This window comes from Coenobita brevimanus, chromosome 60 (genome assembly GCF_032717465.1).
Source record: "Coenobita brevimanus isolate Jiangsu-jjx chromosome 60, ASM3271746v2, whole genome shotgun sequence".
In the NCBI taxonomy this organism is placed as follows: domain Eukaryota; kingdom Metazoa; phylum Arthropoda; class Malacostraca; order Decapoda; family Coenobitidae; genus Coenobita; species Coenobita brevimanus.
This window is the reverse complement of record NC_137013.1, coordinates 8,692,524-8,717,468: the sequence shown is the minus strand read 5'-3', so window position 1 is coordinate 8,717,468 and position 24,945 is coordinate 8,692,524. Positions and strand designations below refer to the sequence as shown.

At 39.3% G+C, this 24,945-nt stretch overlaps 1 pseudogene; it reads right to left on the bottom strand.

The window, feature by feature from the left end:
• Positions 1-9,498: 9,498 nt before the first annotated feature.
• Positions 9,499-9,644, bottom strand: LOC145403456 (5S ribosomal RNA; annotated as a pseudogene).
• Between the last annotated feature and the right edge of the window lie 15,301 nt (positions 9,645-24,945).

The window sequence follows — 24,945 nt, the reverse complement described above, 5'->3', positions numbered from 1 at the left end:
TAGATTTAATTAGCCTGCATCCCAGTTTAGAGTGCTGTCAGTTCCATTATTGTAAAACGAGATAATTTATAGCTTCACCAAGTACTTGACAAATTGAGGCCTTGCTTACAGCTTTGCTTTTCAAGCTTTATTATTAAGGGAGAGGTAACCTGCTTTTAGTATTCGTGCATCATTTGCAGGTAGCGACTGGTCACTGTTGCCCTTAATTCTTGATTTATCTAACGAGGGGCCGCTTTGCTTTATCTATCCATCTATGTATTGCCAGACGCCTTAATCCTGTAGGGGGTGGCCACAAACAAGTCGCCTCCACGTCGCCCTGTCCCCCGCCATTTGACTGCCTTGCTCCCAACTCGCTCCCCCCCTCTCTCATATACCTCTCCACTCCATCCCTCCATCTCATACTCGGCCTCCCCCTCCCTCTCCCCCCTCCACCTCACTCACACACACCCTCCTCGTCAGTCTCTCACCCTCCATCCTCTCCACATGGCCAAACCACCTCAGTGTGTTCCTCCTAATGCTTCCTATCACATCCACCTCCACACCAGAACGCTCCTTTATATCCTCATTTGTCAGCCTGTCTCTCCATGTGACACCACAGGCTCCTCTTAAATAACTCATTTCCACTGCTCTTACTCTTCACTTGCCTCCTTCCAACAACGTCCAAGCTTCATTTCTAATGGGGTAATATGGATTGGATGGGGGATTTCAAATCGTAATGGAAAAGTGTGAATGAGTTGCATGTTAGGTATTTGAGATTGTACGTGTGTCGTGAGATGCCATACTTCCGTAAGTGAGAACGATGCTTGCTTAAATTCTTCATCTTTTTGTTGAAGAAGCCTTTGACTTTAACCACCGCTATGCCCATGCTAGACAACCAGAAAAGCTCATCTTGACAGGATGCAATGATCCCGCTTTGCCTCACTAAACGCAATCATTTCAATTCATCCCACCCACTCCTAATCATTCACCCCATCTTGCCCACTCCTTTCGATACACCCCACTCTTTTCATACCCCTACTCTAAATTCAAAGAAATATATGTGAGCAACATTTGTCCTTCAACAACGGCGCACTACGTACCTACAACGTCCTGCCCTGCCTCAGCACCCACTGCCATCTCAACCCACAGTGTTCACTTCTTTGTGTTCACCCTAACTTTTTCTTGCCCTCCTCTGATGTCGAACATGTGAGAGATACGAGTAAATATTAGAGATGTACCGTTGTATCGGTATCGGTGGCATCGGCCCATTTTTAGAGTATCGGTGTTGGAATTGGTATCGGCTGATGTTCTGCCGATACTACCGATACTTAAAAGGAATTTAATGTGTAGCATATCACTCACTGGAAGTTATTTTGTTAAATAGAATTTGGATGTTTTATAGGGATGAAAAATAAATTATTGGTACTATCCAATAATTTAGTATCATGTTATTTTGAGTACGTGTGTGTAGTAATACAGTATATTCTTTGGTAATGAGCCACATCTGCCACCATGGACATGTAAGAGACAGGTTGGTTGCCTCGCATCAGCGGCTGAGGGTCCTGCCACAGCCCTCAGACAGCAGGCACCACCCTCCCTCACTGGTATCGATATCGGTGTCGGTAGTAGTATCGGTATCGGTCCAATTTTGTGGTATCGGTATCGGTCAAAATTTTGGTATCGGTACATCTCTAGTAAATATTCACATTGCCAACACCATCATCCATAAATCGTTCATCTTCACTGGGTGCAGCCATCTCACCCAGCCACACCAACTGCCACCATTTAAATCCATCCCCCACACACCATCAACTTCTTTCTGCTCTTCACAGGGATTTCTTGAGTCACCATCTTCGATTTGCTCATTACTGGCCTTCATAGTATACAGTTTCACAGTATGCTGCATGATTCACTACCATCCTAGTCACCCAATCCTCTCCTCTCCGCCCACTCCACCTATTTCTGCCGTGGTGAGGGAAATGACACAAAACATTACCTCTTTTTACAAACAGCGGTCTGACTCTCGCCCATAAAACTTCCAACATCGGATCCCTTACCCCCCTTCAACACCCGAAGTTTTTTTTTTCTCCTACTTGTGTTTCTTTTTCCGGTGGGAGTGGTGGGTGGGGAAAGTCGTCTTAAAATTTGTCCTCCACAGTGGTAAGGACAAAGCACGTCATTAGTAGCACTGGGTGTGTTTGTGTAGTGTGTAGAGAGCGTATGTGACCTTTGTATTTTCGTGTACGCTTTGTTGTTTATTTTTCTGTCCTCATATTCAGGTCACATTTCTCTCTCTCTCTCTCTCTCTCTCTCTCTCTCTCTCTCTCTCTCTCTCTCTCTCTCTCTCTCTCTCTCTCTCTCTCAATACATACACACTTCCAGTACTCTTCTACTCCGCGTCTTTCTGACACACCTTTAGCTTTTCTCTGTTCATAATCTTCATTTTCATCAGTACAGTTCGTCCCCTTCTTTTTGTTTCTCTACGCCGTTTCCACTCACCAAATTACTTTTGAGTCCCTCTCGCTTTTTATGTTCTTTTTATATTTTCCTTCCATTTTTTTCCTTTTAATCCATTCTCCCTCGGCACAGGCATTTATACAGTATGGTGATGTCTTCAATACGAAAACGTCTTTATAAAAATTAAGTCCATCGTGATGACGTCTTTTCTCATTTACTTCATCCTTTAGTACGGTGACGCCTTTTAGCATCCACTGACCAGTACGGTGACGCCTTTTAGCATCCACTGACCAGTACAGTGACGGCTTTTAAAAATTCACTCAAGTTTGGTGACGTCTTTTTATAATTCGCTGTTCAGTACGGCGACATCTTTTTTTTTTTTTTTAATTCACGTAAGTACAGTACGGTGACTTCTTATTGATTTCAGTCTTGTACGGTTGCGTCTATTTTTCTTTTTTTTTTTCTTTTGGCACTCACTCGTCAGTAAGATGACGTCGTTTTTATTTCATTCTCCAGTACAATGACGTCTTTAAAATTCACCTCAGTACAGTGACGTCTTTAAAATTCACTCTTCAATACATCGAGGTCCTATAACTCCAGTACAGTTACGTCTTTTTTAAAATTCACTCTCCAGTACGATGACGTCTCTTATTCATTCTTCAGTACCGTAACGTCTTTTACAAAATAATTCAGTATGGTAACGTCTTTTACAAAATCATTCAGCACTGTGACGTCTTTTTATATTTCACTTTTCAGTACGGTGACGTCTTTCATAAAGTCATACTTCAGTACGGTGACATGTGTTCAGTATTCTTCTGTACGGTGACGTCTTCTTAATATTCACTATTCAGTACGGTGACGTCTTTTCAATTTATTCTTCATTGCAATGACTCCTTATTTTTTTCTTTAGTACAATGACACTCTTTTCAGCTTTGCTCTTGTTACAAAGAGTTATTCAGCGTAAGAATGACCTTCCTTCGTGAGACTATTTAGAAACAGTTTGGGTCAGCACCTTATATACAATGAAGCCTTTCCATTATACTTTGCCCTGGTACCGCCAAACGACACTAATTAAACTTGAGACGACTTACAGTGAGTTGCAGAGTCTCCATTAATCCACCCATTGCAAAGTTTCATTTAATCAGGTTAAAATAAAGTATCCATTAAACCGGCAATTGCAAATTCTCTATTAATCCGGGCATCGCAAAGTCTACATTAATCCGACCACTGCAAAGCCTTCATTAATCCATCCATTGCAAAGTCTTCACTAATCCATCCATTGCAAAGCCTCCATTAACCAGGCCACTGCAAAGCCTCCATTAATCTGGCCATTGCAAAGCCTCCATTAACTTGGCCATTGCAAAGCCTCCATTAACCTGGCCATTGCAAAACTTCCATTAATCTGGCCATTGCAAAGCCTCCATTAACTTGGTCATTGCGAAGTTTCCATTAATCTGGCCATTGCAAAGTCTCATTAACTTGGCCATTGCAAAGCCTCCATTAATCTGGCCATTGCAAAGCCTCCATTAATCTGGCCATTGCAAAGCCTCCATTAACTTGGCCATTGTAAAGCCTCCATTAATCTGGCCATTGCAAAGCCTCCATTAATCTGGCCATTGCAAAGCCTCCATTAACTTGGCCATTGCAAAGCCTCCATTAACTTGGCCATTGCAAAGCCTCCATTAATCTGGCCATTGCAAAGCCTCCATTAATCCGGCCACTGCAAAGCCTAGATTAATCCGGCAATTCGTTCACCAAGTCTCCTCTCATCTTCCACAGATAATTTTCAAACTAATTGCTTCCCTCCATTAATGTCTTTTCTACTTTTTCCTCCTCACCTTCATTCGTCATAATTCACCCCTGCTCACACCAAGCCTTGCGTTCTCGTCGGCACAGGAGGATTTTTTTACTTTTTCCTTACCAATTTATATTTTTGTACCTGTAGTATACGTTAGGATGTTCCTGTACGTTATACACTCTATGTCGGTGTTAGAGAGAGAGAGAGAGATTTTATAAAGGTATTGAAACTGTGTGAAAGGAGGAGCGGGGGCGGAAGAGTGCAGGAACAGACACCACTGAGACGGAAGGAGGAAAGACTAAGGGCCGTACTATAAAAACTAAACGCCAATATTGGCGAAAGTGAGCGTCTGACGTTCCGGTTTTTCGTACCATAAATAAATCTGCTGTTCACGCCAGGCGTTCGTCACCTGGTCATGGCGTAAAATAGTATTGGAATGTCACAGGGGGAAAAACGCCACAAGAGACTCCCCTTTCGTATAACAAATGTAAAATTTCATAAATATGATAACCGGTTTTTCCATTTATAAAAGCTGAATAATTCAGAAATCAAATTTTCCCTAGTAGGCTAGAATATGTGAGAAATAACCGGCTTTTCATAAGATTTTACAAGACTAAACACTTCCGTAACGAATTCGAGTAAACAAAAACTTATATGGCGGCGACGTGGCGCGTAATATTGAGTTAGGATATTAAATTATGCTTTCTATTTTATTTCAGACTACCCATGTACTTTCTGAATAGATTTTTGAAACGGCAACTGTTTGAAAGTTTTGTGTGTTAGCCAGCTCGGTTCTGTAGTTATCACATTTGAGGGCAAGCCAGTAAGCTTCTGCCTCTAGCCCAACAACATCATTGTGTGACACTTCTTGTCTATGAAAAGTCATGAATAAATGACGTGTAAGAAGGGCATATACAATATTATATTACATGGCAGAAATTACACATATCAGTTTGGTCAGCGTTGGTAAATGGTTAGTTTGGTTTGTATTTTTCACCCGTTTTAGCGTTCTCACAGTTAAGTTTCAGAAATTGATAATAAAACAGACACAAATTATTCATTAGTATCGACAAGTATGTGCAATTACTTAAGTTCTTCCTTGAAAAATGTGATTCGTTTTTGCACCAAAACAAATTGATAAGCTGATGTAGTTAAGATAGTTGGGTAAGGTTACCAGATACCGGTATGAATGGATTGGTTGGTTAGATGCTGGCTGAAATATTGCCTGTTACAATCAAGCACTCAGATTTGAGCTTAGATGTGTTGGCTTTAAAGCAAAACTTGTTGGTAAATGCAGATTTTTTCATGCGACTTACAAAAAAAAAAAAAAAAAAAGGCATCTTTCCCAAGAGCTGTTCTTACAAATAACTGCAGGCTTGAGGAAATGGCCAGTTCCATGCATATAATATTATAAAAACTAGTTACAGTAAATGGATAGAAATGACAGCTATTGTAATGGAGGAGTAGATAGGTGTAGAAAAGTCATGGAATATTGGTTAGGGTGGAAGGGTTATACAAAAGCATGAAAGGTGCAGTTAAGCAATGACTAACAAACAGGAAGTAAAAGAGAGAAATATTTAGTGAAGGAGACGAACATCAAGCATATGATCAGAGGAGGAGAAAGGTAGGAAAACAGAACAGTTAACAGTCTGAAAATATATAAAAGAGAACTGGATGAAAGTACTATAGAAGTGGAATGATTTCTGGGAAACAAAAAGGAGAGCTTGTCTAGCAGACTGGGGCAGAAATAATTAGCTACTATATATACCATGTAACTTAGGAAATCATTGCATACTGCTTGAAAGGGAAAGGTAATGATAAAGAATGTGAATCTCAGAGTACTATAATTACTGAGTTAAACTGGAAATTTACTAGTAATACCTCAAATGGGGAAGGTGACAATAATGGTGGGAAAAAACTATAGCTGGATATATAGAAATTGAAAGAAAAACTGTTACAGTACACACATAACCTATATTTTCCAATATGGTCTGCTGGTCATGGATGGATGACAGGTGTGGAAAGAATTATAATTATAATTTAATCCCCGAGCTAGACCTCATCAGATCATATAGCCCTGTTAGGGTTACAGGAGAGTTCCACCTCTCCCAGCACAGCAGCCACCATGTTGGGCGCGAACCAACCTCACGATTACGAACCCGACACCCTACCAACGAGCTACCGCGCTCCCCAAGGTGTGGAAAGAAGCAGCTGAAAAAAGAATGGAGTGTTCCTGCATCCCCCTTGTGTTGGTGCTGCAATGAATGTCGCCATTCAACCAGCTTTGTAAAAAATTAAGTCTCCATGCTAAAAAATAATTATCCAGTAACTCTGTATTTACATTTTGCAATATAAATTTAGGAACACATGATGTAATGCTGCATGAGTGAAGGTGCACATAACCTGGATAAACTGCCGTATGATTCATGACTGGTGAGCTGGCCAGGAACAACATGGAAATCTATGAAGAATGCAATAATACATTCACTTTGCTCGTATAAAATCAAGTCTGGATAAGCTCAATAATATTTAATGCAAATAACTGCAAAAGGAGGATAAATCATAATTCAGTCTAGGCTATACATTACACTGTATCTTGCTTGTAAATGCATCCTCTTTATGCGTCCTACCATCATTTGATACCAGTTCTAGCGCAAATATACTTATTTCGTACATAAAAATAACAGTTAAGAATGGGCTAGCTAAGTGTCTGGTTTATTAAACAGAAGAAACATTCAAAATTTGCGCACTTTTAATGCTCATGCAGCGCATTCACTCCCAATCTAGCGACTGTCGTGGCATTCAAATGCCAGAACTGGGTTTCGCCAAGACTGACGGCCCAGATTTTTTATAGTAAGGATGACGCTCAGGAACGTCTGACGACTGAACGTCGCCGTTGGACCGCCTAAACTCTGGGTTTTTATAGTACGGCTGTAAGTGACAGAGCGAGTGGCTGAGTGAGACAAGTGAGTGAGTGAACTGAATGAGTGGAGGAGAAGTGAGTGAATGTGGACTGAGGTAATTGGTGGAATGGGAAATGCTCGTATGAGTGAAGCCGTGGTGGTAGGTAAATGAACTGGTGGTGTGTGAGCGAAATGGTGGTGTTTGTGAGAAAAGTGGTGGTGTGTGTGAGTAAAGTGGTGTGTGTGTGTGTGTGTGTGTGTGTGTGTACACGTTTATGGAAGGCTGATTAGGGCGTAAATATACCGGTATGTATTTATGCTTACACTTTAGAAACATTGATTAGTATACAAGTATGTGTGTGTACTCGTGTGTGTATTTGTGTATGTGTGTTTTCTTTGTACGGAAGTTCTTGGATATATATATAAATATATATATATATATATATATATATATATATATATATATATATATATTGGTCTTGCTAAGAGAGAAGAGAGCTAAAGTCAAGGTTTGTTTAGCTTACGATTTCTTAAACACACACACACACCCACACCCCCCCCCACACACACACACTGGCCTTGCAAAGAAAAAAAAAATAAAAAAGAGCCAAATTCAAGGTCTGTTTAGCTTACAATTTCTTACACACACACACCCAAAATACATAATGAGGGCCCAACTCCTTAAGCACTCACTACATACTAAGTAGTGAGTGCTTAAGGAGGAGGAGGAGGAGGGACGGAAGAGGTGAAAGGAGAAGAAAGGAAGACCAGTGATGATGACGATAGACAACTAGGGAGAAGAAAATAAAAGCTGACCGCATGAGAAAGGGAGGAGAGAATGTGGAAAGGTGAGAAGATGGTGGTGTGAAGCATTTGTTTTATTGCATTCTTTATTGGCGCAGCAGAGGAAGTGGAGAAATAGGGAGAGAAGGAGAGAAAGGTGGTTAGGGGGAAGGAGGAGGGAAGGAAGAGGAAGAGGATGAGAGGGAGAATGAAAAAAGGAAGAAGAAAATGAGGAGAGAAAAATGGAAAATGGGAAGAATGAAGGAGAAGAAATAGAGTTTTGTAAGACTGAAAGATGAAGGGCAGGAAGAAGAAGAGAATGGAAAATAGAGTTAATAAGTTGTTGATTTAATGTTGCTTGCTCCCTTAAATCCTATCTTCATAACGAGTGGAAAAAGAAGGAAAGAAGATAGAGAAGGGGAAAAAAAAAAAACAGGAGTAGGACAAGGTGACGTTTTCTTTCCCCTTGAACTCATTCTGCTTTCGGCATTCGTTCTGTAATGGCGATGGTGTCGAATAACGAGAAGAAGATGAAGAAAGGGAAGAAGATGGTGGTGGAAAAAAGGGGGCTAGAAGGACTGTATTCATGTCATAATTTATTTCCACCTCCTAGGGTTATCTTTCATTCCAGTGTCACTCTTTGCCTTGCATGTTTTTCCATGTCCCGTCTGCGTCTGTCTGGTCGCCCTTCTATTTTATTTACAAATATATTTATTAATTTTATCTGACTACAGTCTAGCAAACAATTATATTCAGCCTGTTAAATTTATTTACAACTTTATTTCTAAAATTTACAACGGTATAATAATTCATTTATTTATATGTTGGGTGGCTCTTCAATTAATTGTGATTGGTATTCTCTTTTATCTTTCATTTCCCTCCACATTCTTTTCTTGATGTTCGACTCTCGCTATAGATCTGATGGTCCGTAATAGTAGCGCTTTGTAACGTTCCACTTTGCCATATTTTTTTTCTTCTTGACACACTTGCTCATTCCTAAGCAAAACGTTTATATATATATATATATATATATATATATATATATATATATATATATATATATATATATATATATATACAGTATATATATTTATATTATATATATTATATATATATGTATTATATATATATTATATATATATATTATATATATTATATATATATATATATATATATATTTATATATATATTATATATGTATATATATATTATATATATATTATATATATTATATTTATATATATATTATATCTATATATATATATTATATATATTATATATATATATATATATATATATATTATATACATATATTATATATATATATATATTGTATATATATATTATATATATAAATATATATATTTTATAATATATTATATATATATATATATATATTACGTATATATATTATATATATATTTATGATATATATATATTATATTTATATATACATATATATTCATTCATTCATTGCCAGACGCCATGTATCCCAAATGGGGTGGCCAAGGGCTTAGAGTTAATTGTTTTACAGGAAGGGGAACTAATTCTCCACCAACCCCACTTGACACGTAGGGATGCCAACAGCATCTGGTGTTCCCAGGCGGTCACCCATCCAAGTACTAACCAGACCCAACGTTGCTTAACTTCGCTGATCGGACGGGAAGCGGTGTACTCGCTGATCGGACGAAAAGCGGTGTATTCAACGTGGTATAAATATATATATATATATATATCGGTGTACTCAACGTGGTATGGCCGTTATATATATATATATATATATATATATATATATATATATATACTCAGTCGGATACGTTTATGTTAAGCTACAGAACGTGGTGAAAGTTCTTGGTGTATCCGATAGAGCCAGGATTCCCGGGGTTTGAATGGTGAGTGAATGGAAGCGTGGCCCATTGGACTGGGCAAATTTGGGCTGTCTGGACATTGCTACTCCTCACCCTGCCCTAGGGAGGGAAAGGAGGTCCGGATGATGATGACGATGATATATATATATATATATATATATATATTTATTTATATATAGATAGATAGATAGATAGATATAGATATATATATATGATAGGAAGAGGATCACCAGGCAGAACAACAACATCGTGGCAAAGTTAGGCTCTTTCTTTACTGACGTTTCGAAAAATACTTATTCCATCTTCAGAACAAAATCTACAATCGAAAACTATACACAGTTAAGATTTTTATATGTTATAACGATCAAAACAAGACTAAAAACATGAAGGTACAAAAACGAAGTCCATTAAAATACCGTGTTCGTAAATCAATAAGTAATAAAACTAAAATGAATGAGGTACCGGTAGGAGTAAGAAAGCAAAACGTATCTGTAAAATAGTAAGTGGAGTACTGTAAAAAAAAAAAAAAAAAAAAACTTACCTGGCTTGGAAAACAAATTAAGTTCCTTATCAATGTGAAAATAATTCGAGCACAACTCAGAAGCTCTGTGGTGAGAGTGACCTTGAAAGTAATAACAGCTTAGCATTTTTAGATATAAATATTCTTCGTAGGGACAATAGTTTGAAACTACCTTATATAGGAAGCCAACCTTCACTGGATTATGCATGAAATTTTTCTCATTCCTCCCATTGAGCTATAAACGTAATCTAGTCAGCACTCTCACCCATAGAGCTTATGAGTTGTGCTAGAATTATTTTCAGCTTGATAAGGAACTTAATTTTCTTAAAGATTTGTTGTTTAAAAATGGTTTCCCCAAAAGATCCACCGAAACGTACAGTCGCCAAACTTTCCACCTGGGCCACCTTGCCGCGAGAGGTGGGTAACGGGTGCTGGCAACAGTGTATATGTTTGTTCGTGTGTACATGCTCGACGAAAGTTCGGATCATCAACTCTCTTCGTCCATAGTGAACCTCTGTCAGTCAGAGTTCATCCCATAGATGGCTGGGTACGGAGTTAGGTGGTGAAAAAAATGTCTCAGGAGTAAGGCGCCTCTCTCATCGGCTCAGCCAGTTGCATGAAACTGGTCGCATGGAAAATTATTGTGTGCCACAGGTCGCGCTGACCAAGGCCAAAGATATATGACTATATAAATTTTATAATAAAGTAATATAAATAATATTCTTATATAAATATAAACTTTTATTTATAATACAATAATATATATTATACTATACATATTTGGCCTTGGTCCGTGCAACCTGTGACATGCAACAATTCCATGCGACCGGTTTCCTGCAACTGGTCGAGCCGGTGGGAGAGCTGCTTAAGGGGGGAGCTTGGCATAGTGAAGTCCAGGGCAGGTGCAGGACGTTGAGGGAAGGGGGTTACGTTATTCATACCGCCAGTGACAATAACTGCCGAACTAGTTTTTGAGATTCATTGGCAATCTACCAAATATTTACCTTCTTAACAATACTAAACATGTTATTTTCTATGTTGTTTTTACATTGTTACAATAACATGTTAATGCACTAAATACTGGAATCACTCCAAGCCTTTCTCTCACACTCTCTTATTATATCAGTAATTCCATTTCATAGGGTTATCACTTGATACCATTATCAGTATAGGTTGAAGATGAATGCATTTACCTAACATCTACAACCAGTTACAAATAAGATTGCCTGCCATATTCACATCATGAATGACACTGACCAATAAACATTAGGATGATGTTCAGACACTGTTAACGGTTGCTTATTTCCTCGTTGGTAGTACTTCAGGCAGATGTTTTCATGTGTTCTGTGGTGCACCACGAAGAGGTAGGAGATTAAAATACTGTCACCTCAGCAGGCAGAGAATTTATGCATACTTTTGTCGAATGTGTTTATTATATCAGCTATGATAATGATTTACCGTACCATTTTTCATATGACTATGGTCATTACAGCACATCTTTATAGTCCATTCGTCTAACGTATGACTGAATTACACATTGCAAGGAAAACTGATTGTGAGCGGTGCCGCTTATATGTGCGGTCACGCATTTACATGCTCATCGATTATTCACCGAACAACATTATCTCACATTATAGTAAGATGAAGACACCATCTCTTCACCACAGTATGCAAAAGCTTCCAGTCATTTTAAGCTCAATTTTATTGATTCATGAATTGTTTGGACATTTATATCACCATTGCCTGTGATATTACCTATGTGATTGGTAAATGCAACATAACGAACATGAAATTATCATTATAGGCTGGAACACTTTTTTTTTTTTTTTTTTTTTTTTTAAATCCCGCGAACCTCGCTTTAGCCCCCGTCACCGAGGTCCGGAGTGCGAGGATATGTGATGTTGGTTGCTGACTGGCTGCTACCAAGACCTAGGTCATAAGACAAGGGCTTGGTGTTTAATAGGAGAAACCCATCTCTCCTGACGGGGGTGGAACCACGTCACACGGATCGCCTGGCGGAAGCGTTAACTACCACGTCACCCACAGTACTGTTCCAAATATTTAATATATATCAACTATTAAAACAATTGCCGTGTGTGCACTGCAAGCACAGAGATCCACGTAATGATTAAGTGATGAGATGCTTAGGTTTTCTATTGTTAACGAAAGGTTGACTCATGACTAGCTGACTCAAGGCAGTATTCTGCCTCAACGAACGAGTTTCAACCTCCGACATCTACAGCTCCTAACTCTCCTACTTAGTTTAAATTAATATCCTCCCCATGAGTAATCCTGTAACGATTAATGACCTAACTTGTCTAATCATGTCTCGGATCAAGAATGGTATTTCAATAGGTTTAATCGAGACCGGCCCAGGACTGGCTAAATGCAAAACGAACAGTCAGACACAGGTATCTACTTTTCAACCATAAGAGCCGGTCACACGACGGTTCTTCCCCCCCAATATGCAGTAGACATTTTTTAGCCATGGGTTTATCATGTAATAATGAAAAAGAATACTTTTTTAAATATATAATATATGTAAAGATGCCGCCTTTTGAATTAGTTTACTTATTGTTTTCAATACTTGCATTATCCAACACTTTCAAGAAGCTCCTTTGAAATTCTATTGCCTAAAAATTGTTGACTGATTACTGGGATGAACTTTGACTGAGGTTCACTAAGAAAAACGAGAGGTAATGATCCGAACTTTCATCAAGCATGTACACACGAACAAACAGATAGCCTACACTGTTGCCAGCACCCCTTACCCACCTCTCGTGGCGGGATGGCCCAGGTGGAAAGTTTGGCGACTGTACATTGGTAAGACCCTTAATAAACCCTTTACGGCTTCGAAGGTCCAAGTCATTACTGTTCCGAAAAACATTATTTACTTTCCCATAACATACACGGGACCCCTTAGCTTCACGCCAAGGAACAAACTTGGAAAGCTTCTACCTGAACACTTCCCACAAGTGTCACTTAGAGTTGTGTTTAAAACCCAAAAAACAATCCAGAGTTTTTTCAAGGTAAAAGAAACCATTCCCTCACACTTACAAGCATCCGTTGTTTACCTCTTCACGTGTGCCGGCTTTAGGGCGGCATATATAGGTAAAACAAATAGACACCTAAAGACACGAATCTATGAACACTTGGGTCGTTCAGTTCGAACAGGCCAGTTAATCACCAATCCACCACACTCAGCAATACGGGACCACTCACAACACGACCATCCTTTCTCTCATTCCCACTTCACAGTTCTTGGTGGCAGCAACAATGACACGGACCTTCCCATTATGGAAGCTTTGTACCAATATCGTTTTAACCCTTCGAGTAGTGACATGGTTTCCTGTGAACTGTTTTGTTTTCCAAGCTAGGTAAGTTTTTTTTTTTTTTTTTTTTTTTTTACAGTGCTCCACTTACTATTTTACAGATACGTTTTGCTTTCTTACTCCTACCGGTACCTCATTCATTTTAGTTTTATTACTTATTGATTTACGAACACGGTATTTTAATGGACTTCGTTTTTGTACCTTCATGTTTTTAGTCTTGTTTTGATCGTTATAACATATAAAAATCTTAACTGTGTATAGTTTTCGATTGTAGATTTTGTTCTGAAGATGGAATAAGTATTTTCCGAAACGTCAGTAAAGAAAGAGCCTAACTTTGGCACGATGTTGTTGTTCTGCATGGTGATCCTCTTCCTATTACGTCTGTGATTTCCACTCTCCAAGTCTATAGCTATAGACAGATAGATAGATAGTGATTGATTGATAGACAGATGGATAGACAGATAGATAGATAGACAGATAGATAGATAGACAGATAGATAGATAGACAGATGTAGATAGATGTATGATTTTTTTTGTATGTCCGTCTCTGGTCATTGGCTTCACAGCCTGCTCCCAATTCCCAGTAGTCCTCCTACATACCATATACCTCTACATACACCTCTACGTGGTAGATAGATAGAGAGATAGATAAATATATAGATAGATAGATAATTTTATATTGTTATATTTCGTGGATAGAATGTTGTATAGTGAGTGTTGGAGGGTTTCTAATCTTGTTCTACCATCAGTTTCATGTACATTCATCTTTTCTTTTTCTCTTGGCACTTTTTAATTCCGTCTTGTCCCATGTTATGTCATCCTCCTCCACCACATATAGTCATCTCTCCCTGCCCCAGCGTCTTATAATGTTCATTCTTCCTATACTCTCTTCTCTCATATCATCTGTCGTGCTCTTTTCTTCTCTTCTCTCACCAGTTCCCTTCGTCTAACTTCTAGTCTTTTCTTTACTAGTCTTGTTTTCTACTACTCATATCTACTCTCCTACTTTCTTTGTCTTCGGTCATCTCCTGTCTCCTTCACTTCTTTCCCCTGCTCTCTATAACCTACAGTTCCGCCTTTTTATCCCTCCACCCACTTCCACCCTATTTTCGCCTCTTCTCTCTCTCTCTCTCTCTCTCTCTCTGGGGAGCGCGGTAGCTCGGTGGTAGGGTGTCGGGCTCGTAATCGTGAGGTTGCGAGTTCGCGCCCCGCCCGGTGGCTGCCGTGCTGGGAGGGGTAGCGTTCTCCTGTAACCCTAGCAGGGCTATATGATCTGATGAGGTCTAGCTCGGGGATTATTCCCTTCATCTGTGTGTGTGTGTGTGTGTGTGTGTGTCCTACCTACACTGGCAGAAACTGTTCAGCCTATCCTGATGACATACCACGTGGACTAATCAATGAGGGCAGCCACTGACTCCACGAGCTCCTCCATGATCTCATACTAACCATATGGAACCAAAAATGAATTTCATCTAAACTGCTTACTTCTGGCATTGTGATCACGTAGAAGATGAAACGGGACCGCTCAAATTGTGACAACAGCCGAGGTTTCTCCCTCCTTCTGAATGCAAGCAAATATTTAGCCAGGAAAATGTTATCCAGACTGACAAAACATCTCACTGAGGAAACACTTCCTGAAACACAATGTGGATTTCGGAAAGAAGGAAGCACCTGTGATTATGGTCTTTGTTGTATGACAGATCCAAGTGAAACTCCACGAGCAGAACTGTGACTTGTATATTGAATTCATTGATCTTACAAAAGCATTTGTCATTGTCAACAGACAGCTTGCATGAAATGCTCTTTCTTGAGTTCCAAAAAAATTTCTCACCATCCAGAAGAGACTGCATGGCAACATGATTGCTCAAGTGTTCATGGGTAGGAGCAAATCCAAACACTCCAACGTGGACGTCGGGGTGAAGCAGGTATGTCTCCTGGCCCCTGTCAATTTTTGCATCTATCTAACTGCAGTCAATTTCTAAATCACTGACAGATGGACTCTGATGACTGAATAAAAATCCAGTTCCGACCAGACGGTAACTTGTTTAATCTCAGACGTCTTCAAGCACAGTCAGCGGCTGAAATAGCTCATTTCCTAGTGCCACAATTCGATGATGACTGTGCTGTCCATGCACATAAACCAGAAGCCTCATAGCAGAGTATCTCCATCGTCTCCAACATTTACCCTGCGATGATGCTTTGAATTTGTTAATAAAACAAAAAACAAATCTCAGTGAAACAACCCAACATAGCTTCTTCGATTTCAGATAAATGGCGAAAATGTAAAACAGGTGGAGAATTTTATCTGCGTTGGAATTTTGCTCATAAATTAACAGGACACTGATGCGGAAGTCTTTGCGTGAATCAACCACGCGTCAGTCCCCTTCAGACGTCTCAGATGCAGTCTTTTAAAATATCAACTTCAGAAAAGAGTCAAGGGTATAGTACATATTGCTATATGCCTTTCCACCCTTTTATACGGTGCTGAATCCTGGACTACCTACCAGCATCACATCAAACAGCTTGAGTCATGAAACATCCAATGCTTAACCCGCAGCGTCCCGGGGACGTACTTCCACGTCCTCACGTTTTGTCACAGCTAATCCCGGGGACGCACTTCAACGTCCTGCAATTGCAAGGTTCATAATTTCCACAATTTTCAATTTTCGCGAGTCATTTTTGGTACATATACACGTGACACCTTCCTCAACAAGATGCCAGGCAGAGACAATGCCTTACCCAGCATGACCTTCTCCCCCCCCCTGCATGCCATTGTCTCAGCAATTCACCTGTTATCAGTGACCTGGCCAGTATAGCCATGTCATGCCACGGTACGAAATTCAGGGCCAGAGTGATTCCCCAATCAATGACAATGTGGAGGACAAACTTTACATAGCATTAGAGGAAGAAACAGTTAGAAATGATGATCAGGTAATGTGGCAAAAAAAGGTCAGGTATTAGTGAGTGAAACAATGCTTATAATGCCTATATTACTGCTTGAAAACCAATATACTCTTGTACTACATATAAATTCGTAACAGTAAATAATAAATAAATACTGTTTATGAGTGGTGTGAAATAGTTATCCTCCCATAGAACTCGTTTTCTTTGGTGCCAGCCTGATAGAAAACCCAGTAAGGTAAGGAGGCTCTCCTACCTGTAATGAGTATTTTAAACCTCAGGTGAGCGATTTCTCTATGAATTTTCGATGTTTCTCACCAAAAGCGAAAGTTTTAGCAAAAAAAAAAAAAAGGGTTGAAAAATGGTCGGGATTGGGGGGTACCAGTGGTCAAAAAGTGGTCTGGACAGGGTGGGTTAAAGCACATCCTCGAACTCAGGTGGAAAGATAGTCCCTCATTCGGAAATTCTCCCAAGGGCAAAATCAGTCAGCACAGAAACTGAGGTAGCTGTCAGGACTCCATATTATAATAATACAACTCATAGCATGATAGGCAGATAGATATATAGATAGATAGGAACATCAGACAAGGTGTGAGAACAGGAAGTGTGTCAGCGAGAATCGACCAAAGGAAATGATTTCAGCAAGACTTAATCAACAGTACGCCAGTGGGCACCAGAAGCACTATATACACACAGACATACAGGGTTCTAGATTCTTCCAAAGCCAGTGTGGCCCACGTGACACAAGCCCCCCTAAACAAGAATGCAGGGGTTAAAGGGGAGAAAGGGGGTAGCCATTGAAGCGAAAGGTCGTGGAGAGAGGAAATAAGAAGAGGGGACCGACGAGACTTAGTAAATTACGTCCCTGTGTAATACATACACTGCTGAACTTAGACTTTCCTTGAAGAAAATAAATCAAGATCAACTCCCTGTATTCATCTTTAATTTCTCCTGCCTTCGACTAGCACAATAAATAAAACCAAATCTCAAGATTAACATATTACAAGATCAAGATTCACATATATAGTTGGTGGCGCAACGAACGGCCCTATGCCTAAAAAAACATCATTTCTACGATCAAACAATAAAAATGACGAGTCACGAGTGAGGGAAAACAAGCTCTACGAATTTACGAGTCTGTGAGTCTACAGCTGGGTCTACATTATCAAGAGAGAAGTCAAACGACACTACAGTTATAGCCCCACGACGCCTCATAACATTCATTTCTACGACGAACCAACGACCTACATCTATCAACGATTGCTACACAACAAGCAAACGAAAAGCAAAAACACAGCAGTAACCACCAGACCCCCACCCTCTCCAATCACCCTCTGCCTGCAGCGAGCTGACGACAGGAGTGCACAAGGTCAAAGACGACAGCAGCATAATTCAGAGTCAACATTTACAACTCGTCTTACTCACCTTTCCTCACTCAGGTTACTCATCGTTACTCATTTACTCACCACAGCTACCGGAGTGTGGGAAGTCGACGTCACTGTGTGCGTTTGCTGAGATGATGCCGCATCAGTCAACGTGTGTCTGACACCACGCAATTCTCACCCACTGCTCCTCATTCTTATTTACACATTCCTACTCATACTCATTTATTTCTAACAGCTATTGAGGGGGAGTTGGAAGTTGTATGGTGAGGTTTTCTATCACTGTGATTAATTCACACTGCAATGAACACTGAGATCATCAAGCCATGGAATTTCCGGAGTAATATCGTCCATCAACACAGCCCTAGAATTATTGAGAGGGATATCTTCTATCAACTCAACATTTATCTTCCGAGATCGACATCTGTTATCAACACGCCTCGCTGAGTGACATCATCTGTATCAAGTGGGTGTAATTATACTTTACTCATTTCTTCTCAGTGCTTTAACTTAGGTACAATCACCTCCTTTACTTATTTATATATATACACTTATTATCATTCATTTATTACAACTCATTTATTCATTTATTCCATTAGGACATAAATAAAAGATGTATTTCATAATACCGTACCCTAACAACATGAGTTCATTTTAGCTGTGATATGACCGGGATATTTTCGCCTCCACCCGTGTTAGTAACAGATGATACACAGTTAGTGGCCACTGCAGATCCACAATTAGGAGAACAACAGGACAACACACCCACCCTACAAAATTCACTGCAAACTAAAGACAAAGAAACAAATATCTCATTTCTAGATGATAATGATGATGATTGGGAAACCCCCTCTGATGTAGCGAGTGAGAACTTTGTCTCTGACTTGCTTATCTATGAAAATTTACTTAACAGAGTTCATCGCTCAGGGAAAACCTCTTCCACTATTCCCTCACACAACGATAAACAAAGCAATGAATCAAAATGAATAACGCAAGCAATACCACAGATCAAATATCTCCACCTCATGTTTACGTTTATCATCAGGATAAAAACATCCCAAAATTTTCAGGCACAGAAAAAGATTGCATTGATGTGATTTCATTGATCAGTCACTGTGCACAGATCTTCATAAGAAGACACATAACGGATGAACAAGAAAAAATTGCAATATTCTCCTCATGGATTAATCAGGAACGATGCCCGGCAGGTGATTTTCTTAAGTCAGATAAGCTTCTTAAGGCTAAGACATACAATATGATGAATTTAAAACAGAATTCTTGAAGAAATTTTCTGGAGGTATAAACTTTTTGCCAGGTATAATCCCAGAATTACATAAGACTGTAGATCGTGTAAGGGAGCACACTACAAATCATGTGCTCAGTGAAGTAATAGCTGATGTCTCCACCATTAAAAGAATATTATTAGCTACTTTAGAAAGCTCAAACTTGATATCACAAGATGGAAAAATGTCACCAGAGCTTGTTGTACACATCACTGGTTATGTAGTTGCCCTGTGTAAATTACCTGATAGGACCCTCGAAATTGCCAAGACGATCTCGTACACCCCAGGTATGTGCTTCCTAGACTTAAGGAACGAGGTAGAGATTCAGTGTAGCAAAGCAGAGGTGACCGAAACACAATCACATTCTAGTAGAATGAAAGTGCCTGAGACAGTATCAGCTGTGAAAACAGCTACAACTGCCCAAAACAGGGAACAAAATCGATCGCAACCCGAAAGCAGACAGAACAAACAACCAACACTTTGAGGCAGCGTTCTCCAACACCAGGCCACAGGCAGTCACATAAGTTTATGTGCAATCTGAGCAGAACTCGTGCCACAGACACCACTAAATTTGTGAAGTCATCTCGCAGATCACAGTCGGGAGATAGGTCCATTCTATGTTATTATTGTGCAAAACCAGGACACACAAAGAATGAATGCTTTAACAAAACAAAAGAGGATAGACATAAGACAAGGATATGATCCATACTGTTGACATCATCGGTGCCAAGGTCATTGGACCAGCAATTGTAAAACATTAGAGAGGCTAGTTTCCATTTTCAAATCGGGGGAAGTCGAAGTCACGACAAAAAACGAACAAACGTCAATAAAATCATGTCTAAAATTCACATAGGAGGCATGTTGGGAAGTGAGTGTATCTTGATACCAGCTGTATGTGAGGATCAAAACGTTTCTTTATTTTTAGACACAGGCTCTCCAGTGAACTTAATAACACAAGAAGAAATAGATAGAAATTTTAGAAATAAGAAGAATGTAACTATTCTAGAAGAATCTGATTTAGACATATACAGTAGATGGCAAACAAATTGCAATAAAAGGTGTGGTACTGTTAAACATCAGTTTTACAGAGACTACAAGACCAATTTCTGCATTTTTTTTTTATATTACTGATAACTTAGCAATGAAAGCTATATGTTGCTGGGCTTAAGATGCATGAGAACAGAGAAAATAACTTTACTCCCACAAATGAATGGAAGAGACTTTGATAATGAATTCGTAGAAGAAATACCATCAGAGTCCTCACCGATTAGTAAAACAGAACCAAAAAGAATTGATAATATTAAAAGTTTAATCAAACATACACAAACAGATGAGTGTATAGATCCACTCACACAACCCCCCCCCCCCGCCAGCCTCCAGGACTAGAGACCGTGGTAACAGTACTGACTTATCAGTTTTTCCCGTCCATCTCACCAATGATTTATTTATTCCTCCTAACTCCTACATACAGGTAACCATAAAGAGCAAAATAGTACTGTTCTTATCTTTGAAGACTTATGTAAAGTAAAGGGATTGCCAGTAGAAAATGCATTATGTCAGATGAATAACGATGGGCAAACTCAGATATTCCTAATCAGTCACATGAATGGGAAAGTACAGTTGAAAAAGGGGACTTGTATAGTTAATATTGAAAAATGACCCACCCCCGTGATGGAAATAGTTTTAGCTGGAGTGACAAGTGAGATAAAATCTACGGATAGAGAAAGCATAAAAGAGAATTTAATTCACTCAGATGAATTTGATGAAGAAACTGATTTCTTAAACCTGTTGGAAAAACATAGGGACACCATAGCATTACCCAGAGAACAGTTAAGATGTACTAACCTGATTAATCACAAAATTAACGTGCACCCAGACACACCACCGATTTTGTACATGCATATCGAATCCCACAATCTCAACACTCGCAAACCAGTATGTCAATGAAATGTTGAAACTTGGAATAATTGAGCCATCAGTCTCCCCGTGGAATGCCCCATTGTTTTTCATGCCCAAACGAAATGGAGAAATGCGTGCGGTAGTAGATTACTGTAAACTAAACAGTCACACAATCCCAGACCGGTTTCCCATGCCATTGCTAAGTGACGTCCTACAGAATATTGGACCAGAAAATAATGTATTTTCCACAATAGATTTACTTAATGGATACTACCAAATCCCACTAAAAGAAGAGTCACGTAAATACACTGCCTTTTCCACAAATGCAGGACATTATCAGTACAAGAGAATGCCAGTGGGATTGAAGACAGCACCAGGCACTTTTCAACACCTGATGAATTATTATGTATTGTCTGGAATACTAGGGCAAGGATTATTCGTCTATCTTGACGATATAATTGTTACAACTAACGAAATAAAAGAACATCTCCCGAAATTAGACCTACTCTTACAAAGCTTGGTGATGCCGGTTTAAAAATTAAGCTTTCTAAATGCAAATTTTGCTTTAAGGAAATAAAACTCTTAGGCCACAAACTAAATGCTGAAGGTATTCACACCTCCGATGACAAAATACAGGCAGTGAGAGACTTCCCAGAACCCACTACGACAGACGTAGTTAGACAATTTTTAGGTCTAGCAGGGTATTATAGGTCATTCATACAACAATTCTCTCATATAGCCTTTCCCCTATTCTAACTACTAAAAAATGATGCTATATTCCAATGGGGAGAACAAAAACAAGCATTAAACGAATTAATAAAAAAAAACTTACAAATGCATGGTACCATGTTTGGCCTATTCGGATTCTACAAAACCATTTATTATTTGCAGACGCATCTATTAAAGGATTAGGGGGTGTGTTAATGCAAGAAGATAAAAGAGAAAAGAATCAACCAGTTGCATTTGCTAGCAGACAAATATAAGGTGCAGAGAAAAATTATTGCACTACAGACTTAGAGGCACTTCCAGTGGTTTTTGCATTACAAAAGTTCTGAGATTTGGTATGTGGTTACGAAGTACACTTATTCACCGACCATAAACCGCTAGTGGGTATGTTTAAAGAAAAACTCCTCTTTGGGAGGAGAGCAAGATGGAAATGTACAGTCGAAAACTACAATGTACACATTTATTACATACAAGGCAAAATGAATCTAGTAACCGATGCATTATCTAGGAACCCAAAGACAATTCATGTCGCGGCATTAGATCTCAAAGGAAACATCCCAAACCACGATGAAATCGCGAAAGCACAAAGACTTGATCCAACATGGTCTAGAGTTGTATACAAGTTAGAAAGTGGAGATGACATACAGTTACCCAAACTACATGTACCGCTAAAACAATTCACAATAATCAATAATGCCTTATACAGGATCAACCCAAAACAACCAAAACGCCGAAGAAATAATAAACAATTAGTGGTACCTAATGACATGATACCCCAAGTATTACGAATGATACACGATAGCCCACATGCAGGACATCCTGGAAAGGATAGGACATTTAAATAAGCCCAATTGTTATATTACTGGCCATCATCACGAAAAGATATAAACAATCATATAGACAGATGCAAATCATGTGCAAAACACAAAGGACACCCAATCACACCTGCACCGATGGGTAATTACCCTGTACCACATCAACCATGGGACGTTGCAGCGGTTGGTTTACACAAGTTGCATTTATCATACGATAACAACCAATATCTATTCGTAGCAATGGATCATTTTTCCCGTTATGTAATTTTAGCCTCAATTAAGGATAAAATAGCAGAGACAGTAGCAAAGGCAATAATAGATAATGTAATATGTCGCTTTACTACCCCAAAGGTACTAATAAGTGATAATGGAGGTGAATTTAATTCTAATATCATACAAGAAATATGTAAACAATACAATATCAAAAAGGTTAACGTTTTAGCCCATCACCCAGCAACACATTCTCCATGAAATTTATGCAAGCTGGGATGATTGGATTCCCAGAGTGGAAGCATCAATAAATTGATCTATAAATAAATCTGTAGGAGACACACCACATTTCATTATATATGGGACAGATAAAAAACTACCATGTGAGATTATAGGCGAAAATACCCTAAACTCCATTTACGTGAATTCCTGGACATACATAAGACTCAAAAAACAAATAACGATGTCCAAGGAAGAAATGACGGAGGAACTCAACAAAAGGCAAAAAGAATTGCATGTCAGCTTAGGAGACATTGTCTATGGTATCATTCATACGAGAGACAATAAATTATCTCCAAAATTTGAGAGCCCATACACAGTAATTAACATAAAAGAAAACAAAGTTGTCATCAGGTCACAGTCAAGTGGCGAAGAAAAACAAGTTCATATTTACCATTTAAAACGAGTTTCAAGTGAATTATCCAATAATTATACAACCTCGGGTACCACCGAACAACCGAACATAACTCATGAAACCAATAAAGAAAACAACAATAATTACAAAAATAAATTAATAGTTGTCAGGGAATATATATTAATAGTTTTGTTTGTTTAACCTATTCCTCAAAGTCTCAAACTCCTAAAAGAGGGAAGGGGTATTAAAACTTCTGTTTCAGTTTTGCAGGCTAAAATTTGCATTAAAAGTCTTCAGTTAGTCAGTCTGAAATAAGGCATACATACATACATATATATATATATATATATATATATATATATATATATATATATATATATATATATATATTGCCAGACGCCTCAATCCCGTTTGGGGTGGCCACAAACAAATCGCCTCCAAGTCGCCCTGTCCCCCGCCATTTCACTGCCCTGCTCCCAACTCACACCCCCCTCTCTCATATACCTCTCCACCCCATCCCTCCATCTCATCCTCGGCCTCCCCCTCCCTCTTCCACCCTCCACCTCACTCACATACACTCTCTTCGTCAGTCTTTCACCCTCCATCCTCTCCACATGGCCAAACCACCTCAGTGTGTTCCTCATAACGCTTCCTATCACATCCACATCCACACCACAACGCTTCTTTATATCCTCATTCGTCAGCCTGTCTCTCCACGTGACTCCACAGGCTCCCCTTAAATAACTCATTTCCACTGCTCTCACTCTTGACTTGTGTCCTTCCAACAATGTCCAGGCTTCACTTCCATACGTTAGAGTTGGTATCACAATACTGTCATGTAGTAACTTGGGGGGGTCCATGCTCACTTCCCTGTTCCTTATCACTGCTTTCAAGGAACCAGCAACCTTTCTTCCCTGCTGTACCCTTTCAAGCACTTCACCCTCCAAACCTCCATCCTTACTCATCACACTACCCAAATACTTAAACGTACTCACATTTTCCAATTCCTCACCATCCAACCTCGCTGTACATTCACTGACTTCACCTCTCTCAAAGACCATCACTTTACTCTTCCCTACATTCACCTTTAGGTTCCGTTTCTTACACACTCTCTCAAACTCATCCACCAAGCCTTGCAGCTCCCCTTCGTCTTCACTCAACAACACAGTATCATCTGCAAACAACAGTACAGGGAGTTTCCAAACACTGTCCTCTCTCACCAGGGCCACTCCAACATCCACTACCCTACCTTGTACCTCTTTTATTACCCCATCCATGTACAGATTGAACAACCATGGAGACATGACACATCCCTGTTTCAAACCAACTTTCAAAGAGAAAAATTCACTTAGTTCACCATCCACACGCACTGTAGCCTTCGCACCATCGTACATACTCTTCACAGCATTCAACAACTTCCCATCTACTCCATATATTCTTAACACTTTCCACAAT